Here is a 22,173-nt window from a genome sequence, read left to right on the forward strand (position 1 = left end):
AGCACAATTCCCAGGGACACACAGACGAGCCAGGGCCTTGACCAGCTGGATGGTGCAAGCCAAGGTTGGCTGAGCTGTTTGTGATCAGTCCCTGCCATGGTGCTGGTGACTCAGCAAGCTCCAGAATCGAGTCTGGGACCAAGCACGACGATCTCTGTACTGCACATGGTGCAGACAGGCTCGGAACAGAAGGGGCTGTCCCACAGCCCAGTGCTGAAGTACCCAGTGGTGCTAATGGGACAGGATTGCCCTCAAAACCACCTCTTACTGCTGATCTTGCCATGTTTCTGTTGGCCACCAAAGTGGGAAGTAATCAGAAGGTGGCTGGCCACAAAGGATCAGAGAAGTTTATTGCAGCTGACTGGATTTAAAGGACAGCCTGACAGAGAACCCAGCTTGGGAGCTATTCACAGACAGGAGTGGCTTTGTCTGCAGTGGCAAACACACGTCAGGATATGTGCTTTAACTTCCCAGAGCGAGGTCATTGAATCCAAGGCTCTAAAGTCAGAGCCCAAACTGGTTGCTCTCACGCGGGCATTGGAAGGGAGTGAAAGGAAGAAAATCAACATCTGGACAGATTCTAAATGTGCTTTTGGCACAGTGTGCATCCCGTGGGGCAGGCTGGAAGGAGGGATGTTTGTTATTGGCATGTGGGTCCTTGATCAAACGTGGGACACAAATACCACATTTACTGGGAGCAGGATGGAACCAGCTGGAGCTGCAGTTCTGCACTGTGGAGCACACCAGACAAAACAGGGCCAGGATGAGAAAATGACTTTGCTGGCAGGGTCTCTAAAGAGGCTGCACACAAAGACTTCCATGCTCTGCTTCCACAATGAGAGATTAGCCTACCAGATATTAAGCCAGAAGATAGTGCAAAAGATTGTCAATTAATTGAAGCATTAGAAGGGAGATTTCACCCCTGTGGATGGGCAGTCACCCTTAATGGACAAGTAATAGTTCCTGAAGCAATTATGAGAGAAATAGTAGACAGAGAACACCAGTCTGCACACTGGAGTGCAGACAAATTGTTAAAACACTTAAGAAAGGCAGTAATTAGCTCCAAGATGACTGAGACTGTATATTCAAAGACTTAAAATCGTGGCACATGTAAAAGAAATAACTCAAATACTGGAAATAAAGTGGTACTAGGGGCTAACAAATCTGATGACTCCCTGGAAGAATAGCAACAAATGGACTTTACAGAACAACAAATGGACTTTACAGAACTTCTACATAAAGACAGCTGTAAATGTCTTTTAGCCTGGCTGATCTTGGTATCAGTGGGGGCTGTGTGCCCTGAGGAGCTCATGTCCTCACATGGCCACAGCTGTGAGGCTGAAAACTCTAAAACATCTCACTTCTGGTGGTGAGGCAGAGGGAAGCATCAGCTGTCTCCAGGCTCTCGTTAAGCTGTCCCTGTGGGGGAGAGGGCAGGGCTGAGGTGTGGAGGACCCTTTTGTTGTGTTTGAGGTGAGTTCTCCTGCAGGGCTGGTTTGGCTGGTCCCAGGGCAAGGGGAAGCTCTGCTTGGGTGATGGGACAGAGCTAAACAGGTGATGTGTTCTGTACCCTGAGCATCTTTGTTACAGGCAGGATAACAAGGAGCTGTGGCTGGAGCTCTGTGTTGTTTGGTGCTTCCCAAGTACAGTGCTTGATGCTTTCCAGCTTTCCCACCCTGGTGAAGCAGTGTTTTACACCTAGCAATGTGTGACAATGTCACAGTGACGTTTTCCCAGGTGGAGAAAGGAAGTTGCAATGATGAAGAGCTGGCCTTGCTTTGACTTGCAGGTTTGAGTATTCAAGTTGTGCTTGGAGCAGAGCTCCTAACCTTGTTTTGCTCAGGTCATGAAGAAGAGCAGAAGACAGAGTTGCAGCTGTGTGACTAAGAGGGTGTGGCACTTGCAGGATATCTCAGTCAATGCCCTGTGGAAAGGGAAGAGATCAAACCCTAACTGAGCAATGACACACAAACCAGATAACAAGGGTGTTTTTATTTAGCACTAATCTAAACTCCTCGAGGGCTAAGTTGGAGTCTTCTGAAGTGCCTTTATTAAACATGGGATAAATGGACTGAGCCACAGTTGCCACTGTATGATTTGAATGTATTCCAGTATGTCACACAAATAAGACATTTATGTATTTCCCCTTAATGTTGGGGGGGTAGTTTTCCTGCTATTTTTTAATTTTGGATGCAGATGGAATCTACAGAGCATGTGTATTATTCTGCTGGTGTGGTGACTGGTTAGGAAGCTGGAATGTTTTATTCCTGGTCTTGCAAACTGCTGAGAAAGCTCAATCTAATAAAGCATGCAGAGAGTTCACTGATTTACCCATCTGGCCACGGTTTTGTGTGCATTTGTAGAGTGTGCTGAACTGAAATTGCAGTACTGGGTAATCCACATAGAAACACAGCTCTCAGAAAATCAGTAGAAAATGTTGACCACTGCTACTCATCATTCCTGAAGGAGGTACTGAACATTTTCTCTTACATCAGTTGGGTGATTTTAATATCAGCATCAAGGGCATTAATATCAAATGATGTAGTTTTGCTACTGTGAGCAATATGATCATTTAAGTTAATCAGGGAGATCTTTACTCCTTCTGCACCAAAGAGCATTGTAATCATATCCAGAGCTCTGCATCTTTTATGTGTTCTTGTTCGTGGGTATTCTGTCTGGAAAACTAATGGATATTGGTTTCTGCAGTACAACTTGCATTTTCCCAGCAAATTCCAATTTTCATAATGTAGAAATATAAAGATAATAGTGTGTGTTTGGTAATGAATGCAACTATATTCAAAATACAAAAATTATGATCTAAACCTGAGATTAGTAAGAAATGGGTTGAAGGTGAGGGTGGAGGGAAAGGTCTCCCTTATCTGAGAGTTTCAAATGACTGTGATTCAGGAGCTTGGAGAGCTCAGACCACAGCAAGTCTGAGGAGCTTGAAGGTTTATCAGATGGCTGTGAGCTATGCTTGAGTTTTATGGGATGACTACAGAATGGGAAACTGATTGGTAAATGAGTCAGAAAGGTGTGGGGGGGCTAGCAAGGAACAGGTTTTCTACTTTTATTATAATGTATTCATGCAATTTTAGAAACTCAATTCCTCTGCTCATCAGTGTGAAGTAGTATAGTACCAATATATTATAAAGAGTGATTAGTTTAAATCCCTTTGGAAAGCATAGTTTGTGTTGGTTTAGAAGTCCTACACATGTAAAAAATCCTTCAATGGTTATCAGCTATTATTTGGTGCTGTTGCATGTAGAACAACTATTTCTAAAACTTTGGGTTATCCTGATCATGTTATATCCTTGACTGTCTGGTTACACTGTACCCTGTGAGCAGTGGTTAAAACATTGTTTACAAACACACAAGACTGACAAATGCAGCTTTTTGCAGTCATTTTTTACCAGACAATGATGAATAATTTCAGTTGAACATTTTGTGAAAGGAAAAAGTGGTTAACAGCCCTTTGTTGTATGCCTGTGGTATGAGTAAAGGAATTCAGTAATGCATAAAAGAATTTCCCTTTTTATTGTCACTTTATTAGCTGATTTGCTCAAATGTGAGAATAATGGCAAGTCAGCTGCACGGTGTTTATGGCCTAATCATTAATTTGCATGGGAGTTACTCTAATAATAATTAGAGGGAGCTCATTTGTTATTAATGTGGGGGCGGTGAGCATGACTTTAAAATAATAATCCAATTAACATGCATTGAGTGGAAATTTTATCGTTTCCACTGCATGAGTGGCTGCTGCTGTAATTTGAAAATATTGTTTCATGGCATCAAGCTGAAACTGTGGTGTTTTAAAGAACAAGGCAATGAATCCTATCAGGTGTCAGGAGTTAATTGTGCTGAGCTGGTGGCAGGAAATAGGAGCCAGCACTGATTGGCCTTTGTGGGAAGTTTTTGCAGGGCTTGTTTTGTCTCTTTAGAGGCCACAGAAAGGTATTTACAGAGAAAATAATTATCCTCCTAAGTGTCAGACCCATGAAGCACTGATTAGGGCAGCAGGGAAGAGTAATTGGTGAAATAGAAGCTTTGTGCTGATAATTTTGTAAAAGAGCTTGTGCTCCCCTCTAGAGCAAGCTTGATTGAGTGGGAGTGGTGGGAGGACCCTGGCCAGCCTGGAGCAGGCCAGGTTGAGGGGCAAATTCAAAGGAAAAAGATACATTTCCTAACTAGCCTAATGTTATGTTTCTAACCTGAGTAGCTAGTCAAGGCAATTAGAAAGATTCTACAGCTGTGCTGGGCTTGCAGGCTTTTCTGATACTGTGCTAGATGGAAGAAGCAAAAATAAAAGAATGTTTTTCGTTGTTGGTGTTAACTGGCTGATTGCAGGCAAATCCAACAGAAGTTTCTGGGTTAGTCATTCAATGAAATGATGATATGAAGTCAGGCTTACAGCCAGATTTGCTGACAGCAGGGCTCTAAGCTCTAGAGGTGACCATGCTGTTCAATGCCTTGTGCAGTTATATGTTGGTACAACACTGTTGGGTAAGCTGCTGTGATACTACAGAATGTACTATAGAATTCCTCTTGCAGCATTCCTGATTTTCTTCAATGTATTTAAAGGAAAAATATGTTTATTTAGATGAAAAAAGAAGGGCTTTACAATCAATGGTCTTCTCCTGAAGTTGTTTTGTGATATTTACAGTTGTGAGAGTGCTGTAGAGAACACCAGCACTGCCTTAGGTGTGGACATTGATGCTTTCAGGTGACTGTTCCAGGAGGGAAGGTGTGATGTGCCCTTTGCATCACAGCAGATAACAGACTGTTCAGAGTGGCCTTGTAGCCCATAACTCAACAGGAGTCTTGTCTAAATGTAGCCAGATCTAGAAGATCTTTGTTTCCAGCAGTGGCATTCAGATGTGTGCTGAATTGCTTTGGTCAGGACACCTCTGGGTAAAAGAGATATTAGGTAAGAGATGTGGATGCTAAATGCAAAAAGAAGGGAACAGAACCTGTGTGAAACAAAATTACAGGTTCCTCATTCTGAGAAGGCACGAGAAAGAATCCAAGCAGTCCTTGGTAAAGGACAACAATCCTTGCAGGTGGAGTTTAGGAAAACAGTCCAGGGGTGATGTTCCACTTAACCAGTGATGGTGATGTGCTGCTTTAATGACCAATGAGAGTTTCACCTCTGGGACTTTCTCCAACATGTCTGTAAAAGAAGACCAAGAATAATAAACTTTACTCTCCTGTTCAACACACAAGAGAGTCTGTGTCCTTCTCACCATTCCCAGTAGAGTGGCAGAGATACAAAAGAAACATTTCTCTGTTAGTGTGGTTTGATGTGTCTTGCAATGACAAGTGCCACATTTGACGTGGTCATACAAAGCCATCAGGGCCCACCAGCTTGCAATCCTTATCTTGTGTTGTGCTGCTTTAGATTTTATCTGAGGGATTTTGTGTGAGAGAAGCCTATATCCATGTGTGTCCTTAGGTTAATGTGTTAATGCTGCTGGAATTTAGTAACAAGATCTGTAAGTGGCTTTCTCTGACTGTACAGGACTTGTAACAGGAAGGACACTGGAAATAAGGCACAGTATCCTTCTTGGAAGTCTGCACAAAAACCCCATGGGGCTTCTTTGAAATTGGGTGAAGGACTGCAGTGTGTGTACATACAGAAAAAAATTAAACTTGGAGAAAAGCAGCTTGAAAAATGGCAGTGAGAAGGACGTCAAGTTCTAGAAAAGCAACTTTTTATCCACTATAGAAATCACATTTACTAACAGAGTTGTGTTAGTGGCTGGCTCTTAGGAGAGAATGACTCAGGATCTGAAGGTGGTTTGGAAATTAAGATAAATGCTAGTAAGAACCTGACCAGAAAACCAGACTTACCCAATCCAAAGCAGACAAGGACAGAGCCAACTTTGAAATGGTGAACTGGGGAAATGGTGCATTATGCCAAAAATACAAAGTCATGATCTGTGTGGCAAGTGTGGTAAGGAGCTAGATATACTAACCCTAATCCTAAAGGGCTGGCTGGCAGTGTTCTGAAGGTAGCATGTCAAATTTGTGAAGCCTTCTCAACACACTTTGTGCTGGAAAGGATATTGGACTATGTAATGTTTTACCAAATTCTACGTTGCACCAGGGCAAGTTGATTTATTGCTGAAAAAAGAGGAAATACTGACCTAAATTGAACAATTAAGAATCAAGGGCAGAGGTGGACCCCAGGTGGACTGAAATATTTCTACATATTCGTGTAAAACCTTGGATAGTGAAAGAAGTTAAAAAAACCCCATAATGTTTAATGCTTCTCATTCAAGAGGTAAGTGGTGATATCCAAGTATCTTGTTGTTGACCTAGGAGCTGTGTGACTTTCTACCTCTTTCCTTCTGTCTTTGAGAACAGAATACAGGAGACTTTTCTTCTTGGACTGTCTCACTTTTCTGGAGAAAAGCTCTTGAGATAAGAGGCTCATCTGCATCAATCCCATGAGTTTCCTATTTTGCTGAATAGAGATACTGCATCCTGCTCAGCTGGAAAAGATAAAAGCACTGTTTTCTCCTGTTCCATTTATCATACCTCTACCATGCTCCATGAATGAAGGAGTGCAAATACTTTTGGTCCCTGGTTTATTAATATTTGCAGCAGCAGAAGCAAGTACATCTTGGAACTGCGTAGAGTTCCTGGAGGATTTTGAGGTGAAGTTGTTTTGAGGCTAAGTACATTCTTTTCTCTGTTAATCACCCACATTTCCTCCTCAAATAATCTCTCATCTAACTGCAGATAGATCCTGAAGCAGTCACTAAAGATTAGGGGGAAATAGGAGAAATGATTGTTGGATGTAGGCCTCTCTGGTTCAGTGAGCCTTTGTGTTTGTGTGTAATGGCCAAGGCAGAGCCCAGGTGACTTTGCTGCAGCCCCCATTCCCACCTCAGAGAAATGCCTGGAGGTGAGGCTCTGGTGAAGCTGTGCTGACATCTTAGGGAGGTTCTTTGAGAACCTCACTTTTCACTGCTAGATTTAATGTAGAAAGCTTCCAGCAATATCAGTTTATGGATGCTAACTCTGGTGATTTAGACCAAGCTATATAGGACCATGGAAAGAGACTAATTTCTTTAATCTGCTTGTCAGGACTGAATATGCAGAGATGGTATTTAGGCAGCCATGGAAGAGGGGAAAAAAAGTAAGTCTTTGATATTCACAACCTTTTCTGACAATGCATTCTAGTGTAGTTATAAATAGTGTCAAAAAGCACTTTCTGAATTTTTAAGCCTTCTGTAATAATAGATAAAATGCATACAGGAAAATTAGAAAAGACTAGTTGTGCCTTGCTGAAGCTGTTGATAGTGTAAAATTCTCATATCCTTTTCTCTCTAGATGATATGTTTCTAGTCTATAATCTAGCCTCATACAGGAATTGATACATATCTTTCATTCTTGTTGCCTTTCCTGTGCTGGCTTAGTTCTGTTACACTCATTTTGAAATAAGGAGAGCTGGAAAGGCTCAAGATAAGATTTGCTCCATGAATTTATACAGAAAATATAAAGCTGTATTCTTAGCAGTTCTTTATTCCTAGTAGCATTTTTCAGATCACTTCTGAGTACTTTGAATAATGCATGTTCCAACACTAGTGAACTCCTTTTGTCATGAAAAGATGCTTTCCTTCCTACTTTGTTGTTTATCTTTTAGTGGATTATTAATGCTTGAAGGCTGCTGCCTTTTATTTGTAGCAGCTGTACTTCTTTTAGAGCCTTTGAGATATCTTGATAAACTCTTCAAAAAGTTGAGTTTCCTTCCATCCCTGTCCACAGGTGTCCTGCTCCCTAAAAAAAAAATCCCAATAAACTTTGTTTTCATCCTTTGGCAGAGTTATGTGTTTTTTTCTCTCCACAGTTGTTTTAGCCAAGAGATCTGACATAATGCAGAATTACTACATAAAGGTTTGCAGTGTTGTGTCATCTTTTGGCATAGGTAACAGGGTGGGGAGTGTTACCCTTAGAACAACATATCTGCTAAAAGCCTGTACAAAAGTAACCAGAACACAACTGATCCACTTTCCTTTTACCCCTTATCACTGTGATTTGCAGCTTTGGTTCTGCTAGCACTTTGGACATCTTGCTAGCCATATCCTGCTTTTTCCTTCCATCTGTGAGGCAGCTGAGCCATTCAAGGAAGGTATTTTTTTATGGGCTTCTCTATAGTTACCCAAATTCTTGTCATCTACCAGCTGCCTTGCTCCTTGTTCCTGGGGTAGCCCCCAAAGAGCTTTTGAGGAATGCTGTCATGCTAAAGAAACACCTGCTCTCATAATGGTATGTTCCACACAAACTGAATAAAAAACCAGAGTTAATTCAAGGGTTAATTAGAGAAAGTCTTGTCTTGGGTGCTGCCACCAGAATGTGAAGCCATGGGTAGTGGTTACACTTAGCCTTAACAAAAAAATCACTCCCTTTATTGAGTGACATACTCAATTTGTTATACCAACAGAATCCCAAGACCTGAAAACTCGTCACTCCTCGAAGCAGCACCTGGTTGTGTCCCTAATCCTTTATAGCTTGTCATTTTAGGCTGGCTGTTGAAGCATGGATCTGATCCTCAACAGCATCAGCCTTCAGATGGAAGTTTACATTCAGTCTAAATGTCTGGATGCAGAAAGCAAGGTATTTGAGGCTCATTTTCAAATGGTTTTAACTCAGATTGATTGCTCTGTGGATTTTTATCCATCACTTCCTGGTGTACTGGCCTAGTAGTGTATCTATTTCCTTATCAGACTTGCCACACAGGTCATGTCTTTGTATTTTTGGCATAATGCACCATTTCCCTGGAGACTCCAGAAGGTGACTCTGTCCTTGTCTGTCTTGGATTGGATAAAGTCTTGTTTTCTGGTCAAATTCTTAATAGTGTTTATCCTAATTACCAAACCACCTTCAGATCCTGAGTCTCATCATTCTTCCCTAAGAGACAGCAGCCAGACAAATGAGCTTACCTTCTTGCTGTATTTCTTGAGTTTTCTGTCACATCACTGGCCAGAGCCCTGATGACTTCCCTTACTCATCTCATGAGGACACGTCACACTGTGCCATCACCTTGTCACATACACCTCATCAAATGTAGAACAGCTGGATGGCAATCTTTAAAGTCTTCTTAAAGCTTCTCCAAGACTTCTTGGAGTCTCAGCAAACAGTTCCATCTTCCCAGGAAATGCATCATTGCTTTGAAGAGAGACCTTTAATTGGAAATAAGTTATATTACACCTTCTGGTTAAGGAGGTTTTCTTGTTTTGCAGTGAATGTTGATGTTGGCAGATGTTTGTCTGTAGGAGACTTGATGAAACATCTTTTCAGAAGAAAAAGTGATTTGCTTACATGCAAGACCAGCATGTTCATTTGCCCTTGGAGGCAAATAAGGAACCAGCCTCTTTGATACACAGTTATTTTTGTCTTCCTCTGAACACTGCTTATCATGCATTATGCATGTTTTTTAAAAAAATGCTGTCAGCAGATACAGCCAGCCATTAACCTCAAGTACTTCCTATTTAAAGATAGCACCTGTACTCAGTTCACTCAATTGTGTGGGACAGAGGCCTTAGGTCACTTGCTGATGATGGCAGAGACCTGATCCTCAAATGGCATTTTCAGCATTTTGGATCCTGTCCTGTTTGGGAGATTACAGCTCTGTCTATCTGGAATCTGCTTTGGTCAGTGTGGTGCTGTAAAACCAGCTGGGAATTAAACTAAAAAATCTTCTCCCCTTTGTCCCCACTCCCTCTGGTGAGAGAGGGACAGAGATTACTGGTTGAAATAACAATTTAATGAAAACAAACAGCAAAGGCATAAGAAACAAACAACAACAACATTAATAATGAAAGGATAGCAAAATTTACAATTTACACACAAGAAGGTGCTCAACACCTCAACCCAGTTCAGCATGGCTGATGAGAAGAAGACAAGGTGGTTCCCCAGCCTGGTGGGGACATGCAGTTTTTCCCAGGATGAAGGCAAGCTGTGGATGTTCCTGCAGCTGGTGCTCCACTTGCCTGAGCAAATGAAGAAGAATGATGGACAAACTCCCACGAGGGATGGGAAGGGATGGGCAGTGGTGTCAGAGGGGCAGAATCCATGGAGCTGGCCACTGTCATCATCCCCAAACAAAAACAGCAATGAAATGGTGCCACTTCTGTGTGTGCTCAACTTTCCCTCCCCTGACACCAGACCTCTGGTGGGTGGGACAGGACAGTGACCCCAGGCCCCTGCCCTTGGCAGCTGTGGTGAATCCAGGCCAGCCAGGACCTTCCTGTTCTCAGGGCTGCAGCGAGTGTTTCAGTATTGCCTCTTTGAACAAGGGACAGGAAGATGGGACTTGGAGAAAAAGCAGTAGTTCAGGTGGTGGTGGGAATAGGTTTGCACCCCTCAGGCAGAGTGCCCTTGGCACAGAGGTCACAGTGCTCCTGACTAGTGCAGCCTACTTGCCACTGGACAGTGGAACCAAAATCATCTCTGCAGGCTAGGCAAGAGCTGTGTTGAGGCCTTATGTCCTGCTGTGTGAGGCTAATGGAACTGGTTGGATAGTTTTTTAAGGTATAAAAGCTTAGGTCACTTTTATTTAGAAAGATTTGCTTAGAGGCTGACATCCACATTACTGACTCAATGTGAGAGAGGGTGGTGGTACAGACAGGAAGGTGTGAGCACTGAGGGAACGTCAACTGCCTGAGCATTTGTTGCCTAGGTTTTGAAAATACTGTTCCAATTAGAGCCATCTATTCAAATTTGTTCCTCAGTATTCTGTTTTGCCTTGTGTTAACTGCATTCGTGGTGTAGACTGACAAGATGTTTAGTGGTCCTGGCAGAATTGTGGTTGACTGATGTAAACATTTCCTGCCAGCATATGTTGAATAGCTTACATTTGTCAAAGTCAATCCATCCCAGTCTCTTCCTGTCTGGATCAGAACCAAAGCAGAGTCTGTACTTGCAGGAGTGAACAGCTAGTCATTCTGTGAGGACTCAATTATTTACTGTATCTCCTAAACTGTATTTGCTGCTGCTTTGTTGAAAGTGTGTTCTTGCAGATTTAGAGGAGAAACCTGCCTCCTGTTAAAGTTTAGAAATGTTTGGTAAAACTCTTGGATTTTAGAGTTTCACTTGCCACACCAAGTGGCAAATGAGCAGTGTCTGCAGCTGGCTTGTTTTGTGTCCCTCCACTTTGGGAGCTTAACCAAATGATTAACTGTGCAGAAATATTTTACTCTAAACTTGTATAAAGACTTCAGAGGGATGAAGCAATTTTGTCTTTACAGATATCACATCTATGTGTGTGAAATATGAACAGACCTTTAATGTTTTTGTAAGTTCATCGCACTGGATTTTAAACCAGTTCAACCCAAAAATCCTACCCAGATTAGACCATGACCATGTAAAGCTCTCTAGAGCCTGTTTTTGGGCAAAGACATTCTGAAGTGGCTGATAATTTTTAAGACAGCATTCTTTGAGTCTTCCCTGTGTGAAGTGGGTGTTTTATTTGCATTCAATAGCTGCCTTGACTTCCAGCATTAACCTGAACTGAATGCAGGTATGTCTGGCTGAGGAAACAGCTGGTAGCTGCTTCTGATGCTCTTGTAGAAAGTGGATATATACCATGGGAATAGGCTCCTTTGTCACTTTTTATCAAGTGCTGCATACCCACTACCAGCCTGGCTGGATAATGTGGAATCTGCTTCCACAAGGTAGTAAATACCTGTGTTTCCTCAGGAAATTGTATTCCAGATACTCTAGTTAGTGTTCTGTGGCCTCCTCAATTTGTTGAAACTGTAACTGGAAAATCTAAAACTGCCTTCTGATGCACTGAAAGTGTCTTTTTCCCCCAAAAAGGATACATGTGTGGGTATCCTTTTCTGCCCCCACCATGTCTAGTTTATCTTGCTGTTTGCAGAAACACGGTTCTCAAGCACACAGAGCACTTTACTCCCTGCTTCCCCCAGTTCTGCCATCAGAGGAATTCAAAGTGTGCTCTCATCATGTCCACTTAAGGTAAACTTTGCTGCTGTTGGTTGAAATTTGTACTTCCCAAGCTGGCTCTGGTTGTGGTCATGGTCTCTTGCTGGCAGGAATTGAAGTCACTGGGTTAATTTTTGATGAGATGGTTGTGCCTTTGCTCTGGGACTCTGAGCTACAGAACCATTTCCTTGCACACACAATGGATAGGAATGCTTGTACCCTCAGTGCTCTTTGGGATGGGGAGGAGAATCAGGAGAAAATGGTAAAATCTGTGGGTTGATAGGAAAAGTTTGGTAATTGAAATAAAGTAAATATAATACTGATACTAACACTGATAACAATTACAATGAAAATGAGAAAAAGGAGATAAAACACAGGAAAAAGAAGTGATGGACAATACAAATGTTTACCACCTGCTGGTTGATGCTCTCCTTTTTGGATTCTTCTGCAATTCACTCCTTCTGGACAGCTCCCCCCAGTTTATATAGTGAGCATGAGATTATGGTGTGGAATATGTCTTTGGCCAGTCTGTGCTTTTCCCCAGATCCTTGTGCTCTTTTTCTCCAGCAGAGCTTGGGAAACTGAGAAATCCCTGACTCAGGGTAAGCACTGCTTACAAACAACCAAAACATCACTGTGTTATCAACATTATTCTCATACTTAATCTGAAAAACCACTAATTCTACCCTAACCAAAATCAGGACACTTAATCATGGCACAGCTACGTGGGATAGAAAGAAGTTCTGGTAATATGGTGGGGTTTTGTCTCTGTGAAACCAAGCTGAGATGTAAAAAAATGAAAAAAGAACAGGAGAAATGGCTGTAGGCATGGAGTCACATTTATCTCTTTTTTTTTTTTTTTTTGTAAAAAAGGCTTATTGATTGTGATAAGTTACTGTTCTTACATGAATTAAATAAACATTTTCCTTGCTGCTGGAGAGCAATGATGATTATTTTTCAGGACAGAGATTCTTGATCACAGGCAGAAACTACTGCTGTGCCACTGGCCCTTTGTCTTCATTCTGACTAATTATCTGGTACTGACTGTGCAGGAAAGAAAGCTGTGTGTTTTTCTCCCTCTGTGTCCAGCATGCTGCAGTTCTCATATTGTAGCACCTCAGCCAGCACATCCTCCTGTCCCACAGCACCAAATTCTGTCTTCATTCAGCCCACTGAAAATGCCAGCTGGCTGCACACTGAGGGAGACAGAAAAGACCTTTTTGAGCTGGAGGTCTGTAGGCACAAGTGTAGAGCATTTTGCTGAATGATCCCAGTGATCTGATGAATTACTGGGATGGGAGCATCTCCCACCATGCAATTTTTCAATGAAAGCTCTGGGAAGGAGTTGATGTGGTCATTGAATGGAAGTGATGCTTTTAGAGAAGTGTAGAAAGAATTAGTGCAGTTTTATTTACATCTGAGATTGTTGTCTGGAATATGGGATATAACTTGAGGTAAATTATTTCCAAGTGTTCAAACAGAGTAAGAATAAATGATGAGAAAAGCTGTTAAGGTATCCTAGGGAACAGATCTGATTAGTGAAGAGAAACTAGTCTTGTTAAAAACATTTAGTTTAGTGCAATGAGTGCTGGATTGTGACTGCAAACCATTAAGAATAACTGAGAAAGGAAGAAAATGAAGGGAACTGGTAAAGAGATGGCCCAAGAGCATACAGGAGCAAATAAGTGAAGTGAAGAAGCATCTGGTGCCAAATTAGAAGACTCCTGCTTAATGTGTGCTTTTGTAATGTTTTCTGCACAGCACAATGGTACCTGGCTGTGCCATGGAACATTTACAGAAGCAAGGTTGCCTGAAACAACAGGACCAGGAGGCACTCACAGTTGTTTCACTTTATCAGCGGCTCTTGAGTAGGAGTTTTACTTCAACAACTTAAAAATTGTAGCTGTCTGTTGTCTAGAGTACCTGACAGGTTTGTTGTAGAAGCAGTAAAACAGGGAATAGTTTAGTGCATCTTGTACTAAGCATAATATTTAAGACACAAGGAGATTGATCCCCTCATATCAAGGGTTAACACACCTCTCAAATTCTGCAGGAAAAGCTAATTCAGTAGTTGCATTGTACTTTTCTCCTTTTGGAAAGGAAGAGTTTACAAGTTTCTGTTTCCCCTGACTTCTTTCCACTAGAAGTGAAGCTAAGGAGAGGGTGAAGTTCTTTATCTTCTTTATCTTCTAGTCTCAGGATGGAAATAAGGACCAGAGGAGGGTGGTGTGACATGAACATTGGGCACTCACCTGGTATTATGTTGATCTGCTTTTGTGAGCAAGGGGAACTTGCAGCCCAGTAGAAACCAAATTTCTGCAGCAGCTCCTCTCTCCTTCCTGTGGGGTCTGCTAGATCCTTGCACCTGATGCAGTAATAAAAGATGTACTTGGCTAACCCTTGCTTTTCTACCACCTCCTGGTAGGGCTTTCTTTGCTCATCCTTCAGCCCCAGGAGTCACAGCAGTTTCTGCCTTCTCTGTCTATGCTTTTATTGAGTTTGGACCTCCCTTCTCCACTCAGACTGCATGGAATGTGCTGGCCTTTGCCACTTTTTATCCTGCACAGGTCATGTTGAAACATTTTGATGAAATGTTGTAAATACCTTGCAGGATTTTTTTTCCTTTTATTGACAGACTCTCTTCCTTCATTAACTTTTGTTAATAATAATAACAATGATAATGATAATAACGATAATAATAATAATAATAATAATAATAATAATAATAATAATAATGATAATAATAATAATAATGCAGTTAACCTGTATTTGTTTTGCTATTTCAAATACAGCTGCACTATATACCCTCTTCAGCCATCTGTCAAGGATATTCTGATTAAACAAGACTCTGATAGCTGTGACTAAGATGGCTACAGAGCAACTAACACCTGTGGAGGAGGTCACAATTTCATCATTGAGCTGAGATTTCCTCAGCACCATGAGCTTTCTTCCAAAATCTAAGTCAAACTGTCTTCAGAATTAAACAGAAACATCAACATCCTATGTTTGTACCCTGACACCATTCTTAAACTTTCATGGTTATTGAACTTTCAAGCATTCTCAACTCTGCCTTCTTGTGTCCTCAGTCACAGATGGTTCAGGTGGCTACAGGTGTAGAACTTGATGATCATTGAAATAAAACCTTTATTGGTTTTAGTAATTGTGATCCTATGTTATCTGTTATTAGCCTTGCCACCTGTTTTCTAGATAAACTGGTCTGCCAGTAATTTCTTAGACTGAAGGAGTGGAGCATCTTAATTAAGATCTTACCTTACCTGGATCAAAGGCAGGGAAAGCATTAACTCATCTACTCTGATCTCTATTACATCAGTTCAAGTAACTTAATTAAATTATTTGGCTTCATTTTAGTCAGCAACTTTTTTGGGTACTACAGTTTAGGTCTGTCCCCAGAATTATTCATTTTGACCATGTGGAAAAGTGCTTAGAAATTCACATGGGTGAGAACTGTCCAGTGCCCATTTCACCAAGTTGATTAGACCATGCTGTTGTTTTGAAGAGCTTGTTCTTTTTTGTTGTTTTGTTTTGTTTTTCCTGCAAGTATTTCTGCATTCTTCCCTTTCAGAAAGGGACAGAAAGAAGCTGGAGATGCTTTCACTGAATGCAAAGTTTAGCTTCAAGGAGAAATCTAAACAGTTAGCTCTGAGTAAGCAGATATCACATCTAAAAATCAGTCATTGTTCCTATAAGATGTGCATGATGCCTGTGTCCTGGGTCAAATTTCAGAGCTCTGAATCTGATTAATCTGAAGCTAATTAATCTGCTGTGGTTTTGCTGTAACCAGATGAGGTGGGAAGGGCATAGTTAGCAGATGATACACGAGCTACAGCAAAAAATAATCCAGGAATGAGCATTATGTTCTAAATGAATGGAAGATTCTCACTTTTACACCAGACTTTGTACTATTATGTAACTCTAGCAAATATTTTTAAGGTCCAGGCCACTTCTACCCTTCCCCTTGAAAAGGGGAGCCTTAGTACAGTTACCAGGTGTGCTTTCCAGGCTGCATGAAAGCCTGTGTAACATCTGAACACTTGAAATATCCTGTGATTCTGTCATGCTCTAACCCCTTAGTTGTCTCCTAGGCCTGCAGATCAAATCTCCAGCAGATGTCCAGGGAGAGTGTTATTCACAGCAACCTGGGCTGTTCACAGAATAATGAAACTTGCTGGTTCCCTCTGTGCTGCTGCTGCACGAGCTGGATTCAGATATGTTAACTTCATTTTTGGCAGCAGCTGGAGCAAAGCTCAAATTGTGTTCAAGCATGTGCATGATTCTGTTACCAGGTGTCAAATTGCTAGGAACAGCTCTGTGGCAAATCAGAAAGCGGATTTACAGTGCTAATTCTGATGAGCTGAATTAGGCTGGCTTCACTGGACTAGGGCCAAACTTTGTTCTTTGGAAAACATTTGTGACTTGAGGGATGATTTGAGAAGCATGCTGTGCTGTGGTAATTGTGTATGGTAAATTATTTGGGATGCAGTGGACCTAATCAGCTTTGAAAAAAATGAAGAACTTTGTAAAAATCTATTCTTTATGTCTGTGAGATGTAATTGTGCTGAATCAGGAATTTTATGCCACACAAAGTAGGGTCTTGCTGTACAGAGTGAAGAGATTTTGACAAGATGATTTATTTAATCTTGGAATGGAGAATCTTTTATTTAATGATGATTCTGTAAAGGCAGGCATCGTTCAGGATGTTTAGAGCCCTTAGTGAATCTGGGCTTTGGCTTTTGCAGTTGTCAGGCCTGCACCTGAGCCACCATACCTGTGTAGTTAAAGGAAACTCTTGCTTTAAGCTCCAGAGGAGTTTTTTGGAGCTCTGCAGTCAGGACCATGCTGCAGGCTTCTACCTGGGCTGCTGCTGTAAGTCAGGGTTCCACAGCTCCACTTTCTGATCTGCCTGCTGTGAAAACTGTGATGATTGTTGGTACAGCTTGTGTGTGCTTGTAGAGGAAGTTTGTTCATTTTCATGTGTGTGAAGCCAAACCTCTGTTTTAGCTGAGAAGTGATGAAAGCCTGGGGACAGAGCTTACCACAGCTCTGAAATGTCACCCTTTTCATTTGGCAACGTAGTTTACCATTTCAGAATATCCTTGTGATATTAAATCTTTAGCAACTTCCTCTTAACAACTAGACAAAGAGTCTCATAAATTCTCAGGTCATTCTTTCTACATAAGAACATAATTTTGCCTGGAGCCCAGGCTCCTGTGCTGAGCTAGTAAGGCTGCATGTCAAAGGTGAGGTTAACTTGATATCCACTGGCATCAAGAGAAGCAAGCTGAGTGATCTGGAATCTGCCACAGTTCTGCCACTGCAATCACAATTTTAGGGTATTTCACCTGTGTATTCAAACACATTATTCCTTTATAGAAAAATCTTCAGAAGGCAGTAGTTCTTTCCACAGCTAGCCAGGAGTTGGGAGGGATAGTTGTTTAAATGTGGAATGTAGCTGCTGCTGAATCTGTTGGCCTTGACTCCCCCAAGGAAACAATATTGTTGTGAGGATAACCTGGCTGGCTGTAGGACTGCAGAGTTTTGGCACCAAAGGAATGTGATGTACATGCTTGAACCTAATCCTAGCTTTAGCCTTCTGCTCCCATGGCATTTAGAATCAAAACTGGTTAAAAATAGTTCTTTTCAGGCAAAAAAAGTGTTTTTCTCATGCTTTTCAACTAGTTTGATTAGTGTGGAGTTGAAGACTTCCTTTTGATTTTCTAGGGAAGTGGTGGCAAAGGGATAAAAAACTGGAGTTTGATCTCTTGCTAGATTTCATTGTCTTCTGGTTTATTTTGTGTGCAGTTTCAAGGGAAACATACAGGAGATTTTCCATAGGAATTGAAAACTGCAGGGTTTTGTTCTGGAATGAAAATTAATGTTTCCAATACTTGGGCAAAGCTTGGCAAGCAGCAGCATGGTGCTACTGAAGGTTCTGCATTGATGCAGGGCCAGCTAGAATGGCCACTCATGTGCAAATAACAGCAAGGGAGGGAGCCTGAGCCTTCTGCTTGTGCTCAGTGCTCTGCTGAGGGCTGGCAGGCCAGCAGGAAAGGGCTGAGTGTCTGCACGTGTGAGCATTTGGATGGGACACTTCCTGCAGCGTTGTGATGGAGCAGAGGGAAGCTCTATTGGGAACAGCAAGGAGAGAACCACACAGACTCTCATGGAGTCAGAACAGGAGCATTCCTTAGTTTATTGCTTCAGCCTTGTTTTATAGACTGGTTCATGGAAAGTACAGAAAGGAAGCTCTTATTGGTTAGTAAATCACTACATCACCATCACTGGTCAGTGGGGTTCACCATCTCCTGACCTTCTCCTGCAAAGAAGACAAGGGACAGACAAACAGCACCTGCAAGGGCTGTTTTCTGTCCCTGAGGATTGTTTTCAAATCCTCCCATGAATTTCCCAGGCCAGCTCTCAGGCAAGACTGAGCTCTGTGGCCTGTAATAACTACAGGCACTCTGGTTCAGATTTAGCATCCATACCAGAGGGGCAGCATTGGCATTCCAAATGCTTCCGATTGTTTTTTGAAATAAATCTGATGAGTGGAATTCAGGCTCTCTCAGAGGGGTTCACTTGTTGGCTGTCCCACGATAGCACAGAAGCCCCAGTCCTGAGGGCAGATATAAACTTGTCTACTTTCTTTCCTTTCTGAAGAAAAGAGTGTTTTGTCAGCGATGACTGGGCAGCCCTCGATGAGTGTTTGCAATCCAGGACTACAAAGGGTTGCTAAAACTGTCTGAGATGAGATGTCTGACATCTGACAGAGCTGTTGAAAAGGAGGACTTGAGAAGGATAAAGTTTTATTATGAAGGAAAACTATCTAGTACAATATGTGACCACTCATCCATAGCCTTGTTTTAGAATTTGTCTTTGGGAGTTCCCTGCCTTAAGGCTTATCAGCAATGTGACATTATTTCAGGCTAACGTTTACAAGCTGCTGTCAGCCTCCCTGAGAAGAAAGGATTATGTTTGTGATGCAGGTCCTTTTTCTTCTAACCAAAAAGGATGGGGAGCAGTGGTAAGTTCTGGTACAAACCCTTCTTGGATCGCTGTCAGTGTTGGACACGATGTAGAAGTGTGGGTTCAATGAGTTGTTAGGAAAAGGGGTCTTGATTTTCTGAACTTTTCAGATTTTATAGGTTTAAACACTACAAGTTTAACAGGATTGGTGAAGGGAACACCACCTCTTGTCCCCTTGGTGGGACAAGAGAAAAACACACTATCTGCACTTATGCAGAACTGTTTTGAGAAAGTAAAATGCTTTACAAATATCATCTTTGAATGAGAGAGCCCCCCAAAAACTTTCCCTTGAGAACAGATCAACCACTGATAAGCTGTAATTCTCTCAAGCTCAGACAAAATCAAGTCTACAGATCACCAAAGTCAAACTTTCTTTGCTGGTTTACTTACATTATTTAAGTTGTGTAGTTTCCCCTTATTTTGACCCCAACAGATTCCAGAACAAGTCAACAGCCCTGGCATCCAGGTTACCCCACAGTACAAGGGGAGGAAGGAGAGGAAAGATGTAAAATAGAATATTGTCTGATATGTGAAACCCCTGCTACCTTAAAATTTAGAAAAAAAAATTGAAGATAAGAATGGTAAAGTCAAAAAAAGCGTATGGGAAGCTGATAGCACTGTAAGGGGTTGGCTGTTTATAAACATCACCTTGCAGAGAGAAAAGTCAGGTCTGGAGTTTATGGCTCAGCAGGCAAACAGAAGCTGCAGGAGCTACTGAGACAAGCAGGTTTAGTCCTCACTTTGCTCTGCTCCTAACAATTCACACTCCCTCCTCCTCCAAGTGAGCTGTGATTGTTGGCATGGAGATTCAGAGGCAGAAGAGGCATCATTTAAAGTACAAGTAACGGAGAGCAAAGTGGTTGTGTGTTTTTCAATTCACAGCAATGGTCCTCCAGCTTTTAGCTAGACACAAAAATGAAAGCATTTAATGCACCAGCCAATAGTCTCGTTGGACTAAAGCTAAGAGTGAAGCATTTATGCACAAGTGTGTTGATCATTAAAACTGCAGAATGTTCTACCTTGTGAAAAACGAGGTTCACATAATTTTTATAGAATTTAAAAGTTTAATAAAAAACAATTAGGAGAGAAAAATAAAGTAAAGTACACAGATACAGCCAGGTGTCTCTGCATTCAGCCAAGAGAGCACACCTTACTGACAAAGGATTGTCCCTTAAAAACAGAACCCTACTACATATCCATAAATTCTCACACATATTCAGACATTCTTCTTAGGATCTTTGGGGTTCTTCTATTTAGTTTTCTCTTGCCCCCTTCCCAATAGATCAATCCTCTTGGTGTCATTGAGATTTACATTCCCTGATACCAGAAATGCAATAAATTCCTCCCCCCAGAGCTCTGGTCACTGCTGGCTTCATCTGGATAAGAGAGTTTACAAAAGAAAAAAAAAGTCTCCAGCTATCTCTTTCAGTCTTTGGGTTATACAGACAAAAGTAGTTTTTGTTTTAATGCTATGTCATAGCTTAACATATATGTATTATACCATTATTTCTAACAGAAATAAAGAAAACTATATTAATACAACAAAATTTCCCATTCTTATCCACATAACATTCATTTTAATATTTGCAAAAAGCCAGCAATATAATATGTAGCTATAACAACCTGCTGCAGTCTGTTCTTAGTGTTCTTGCCTTTTTAGCAGTCTCAAAGCTGTAAGACAATGATGTTCTAGCAAACAGAATAATTTAATTTAAGTCTGACTTCTCATTGTGATGCTATGAAACCAATAGGAAACTTTTGGATGTGGGGAAGGATGTGTGAAGTGAATCCTACATCTTGACTTTTGAGGAAGTTCTACGAATGTTGGTTGTTTCTGAGATATGTATCTCTAAACGATTGAAAAACTAAGCTGTGGTTTGGATTTTATCACTTCTCTACAATGCCTTTCCTAGCTAGCATTTGGAAAAGTGGAATTTCATTAACACTGTACTAATGTCAGAGTCCCATTTGGTAACTCACAGCTACATTCTATTTTAGAAATGAAACAACACTGGCTAAATCAGCCTCTGAATAACCACTGCTGAAGATTCATCTCTTGCAAGTTCTAATGGAAGTTGGGCTTTTATAGCTTGTCTTTTATTCCCCTTGAATGCCTTCCTGGCTGCATGGAAAAGGGGCCTTACTTTTGCTGTAAGCCTGATTCTAGCTGCTCTTTTGTTTAATTTTTAGATTTTGGTCTGAATACTAAATGGTGCTACTAATAGTATTCAAATTTCTGAAGTGATAAACATTTGTTCCTGATGAGAAAATAGAAGGCACTGAAATATGTCTGTTGCTTATAAATAAAACAACAACAAAAAAATCATCCTTGCTGCTATTGCTAGGAGGAGAAATAATAGTAAATAAATAAAAAAATTAAGCTATAAAAACTATCCTGGTCAAAATGATACCCAGATTGTGATATCTTGTTGAATTACCTTTACCAGTGAGCTCTGAGCCAAGCTCTGAGGCTCTTCAGGCTTTCACTCTTCAAATTATATAGACTAGGCTGATCAAAATTACCAGTGAAACTCTTCAGACTTGTTCTGTAAAGTGGTCTGGAAACTCCTGCTGCAACTAAGGGGTTTTGCTTTTGTTATAATTGACCCCAGACAAGCTCAAAAAGTCTGAGCTGGTACAGAAATGGTGAACAGAGCAATGTGATGCTCTTCTTCCCAGGGAATGTTTGCAAGCCAGCAGACAGGGGCATGTGAAATGCTTCAGGTCCTGGTGCTGGAGGTGCCAAGTGCTGGCCTCTGCTTCTAAAGGAACTGCAGCTTTTTATTTGGAGCTGGAATCTGACTTGGAGGTGGGTGAGACTTTTTTGCTTTATCTTCTACCAGGTAATACTCTCCCAGTCAGGCACAAAGCTGTTTCAAATTAGATACATGAATCTATGCAACACAAGCATTTGCTAAAAGTCACCAATTCACTGAGGACTTGCTGTCTCATGCTGACATTTATTGTCTGGTTTTTTATAAAAAGCAAGAACAATATTGCACTGGTAAAGAGGCACAGGAATTTTGCACTGCTGTTCACACCCCCAAAAGAAAGAGGAAGAAGGAGGAGGGCAAGTGATTAGGATGGCCATGAGTTCTAAGCCTTAGGGAAGAAGATCACTGATGAAATTTCTTCACTTGTGTGACCATGATCAACACCTTGAGGTGCTCTGCACTGTGC

The 22,173-nt window shown here is 41.4% G+C and overlaps 1 long non-coding RNA gene across 1 annotated transcript; it reads right to left on the minus strand.

Moving 5' to 3' along the window:
* Nucleotides 1–2,451: 2,451 nt before the first annotated feature.
* On the minus strand, nucleotides 2,452–14,418 carry LOC117244886. The gene is made up of 3 exons (XR_004498785.1): nucleotides 14,205–14,418; nucleotides 8,949–9,188; nucleotides 2,452–5,170 (listed from the first exon to the last, which is right to left on the minus strand). It is a non-coding gene; the product is annotated as an uncharacterized LOC117244886 (long non-coding RNA).
* Between the last annotated feature and the right edge of the window lie 7,755 nt (nucleotides 14,419–22,173).

This window comes from Parus major, chromosome 9, assembly GCF_001522545.3.
Source record: "Parus major isolate Abel chromosome 9, Parus_major1.1, whole genome shotgun sequence".
Taxonomy (NCBI): Eukaryota; Metazoa; Chordata; class Aves; order Passeriformes; family Paridae; genus Parus; species Parus major.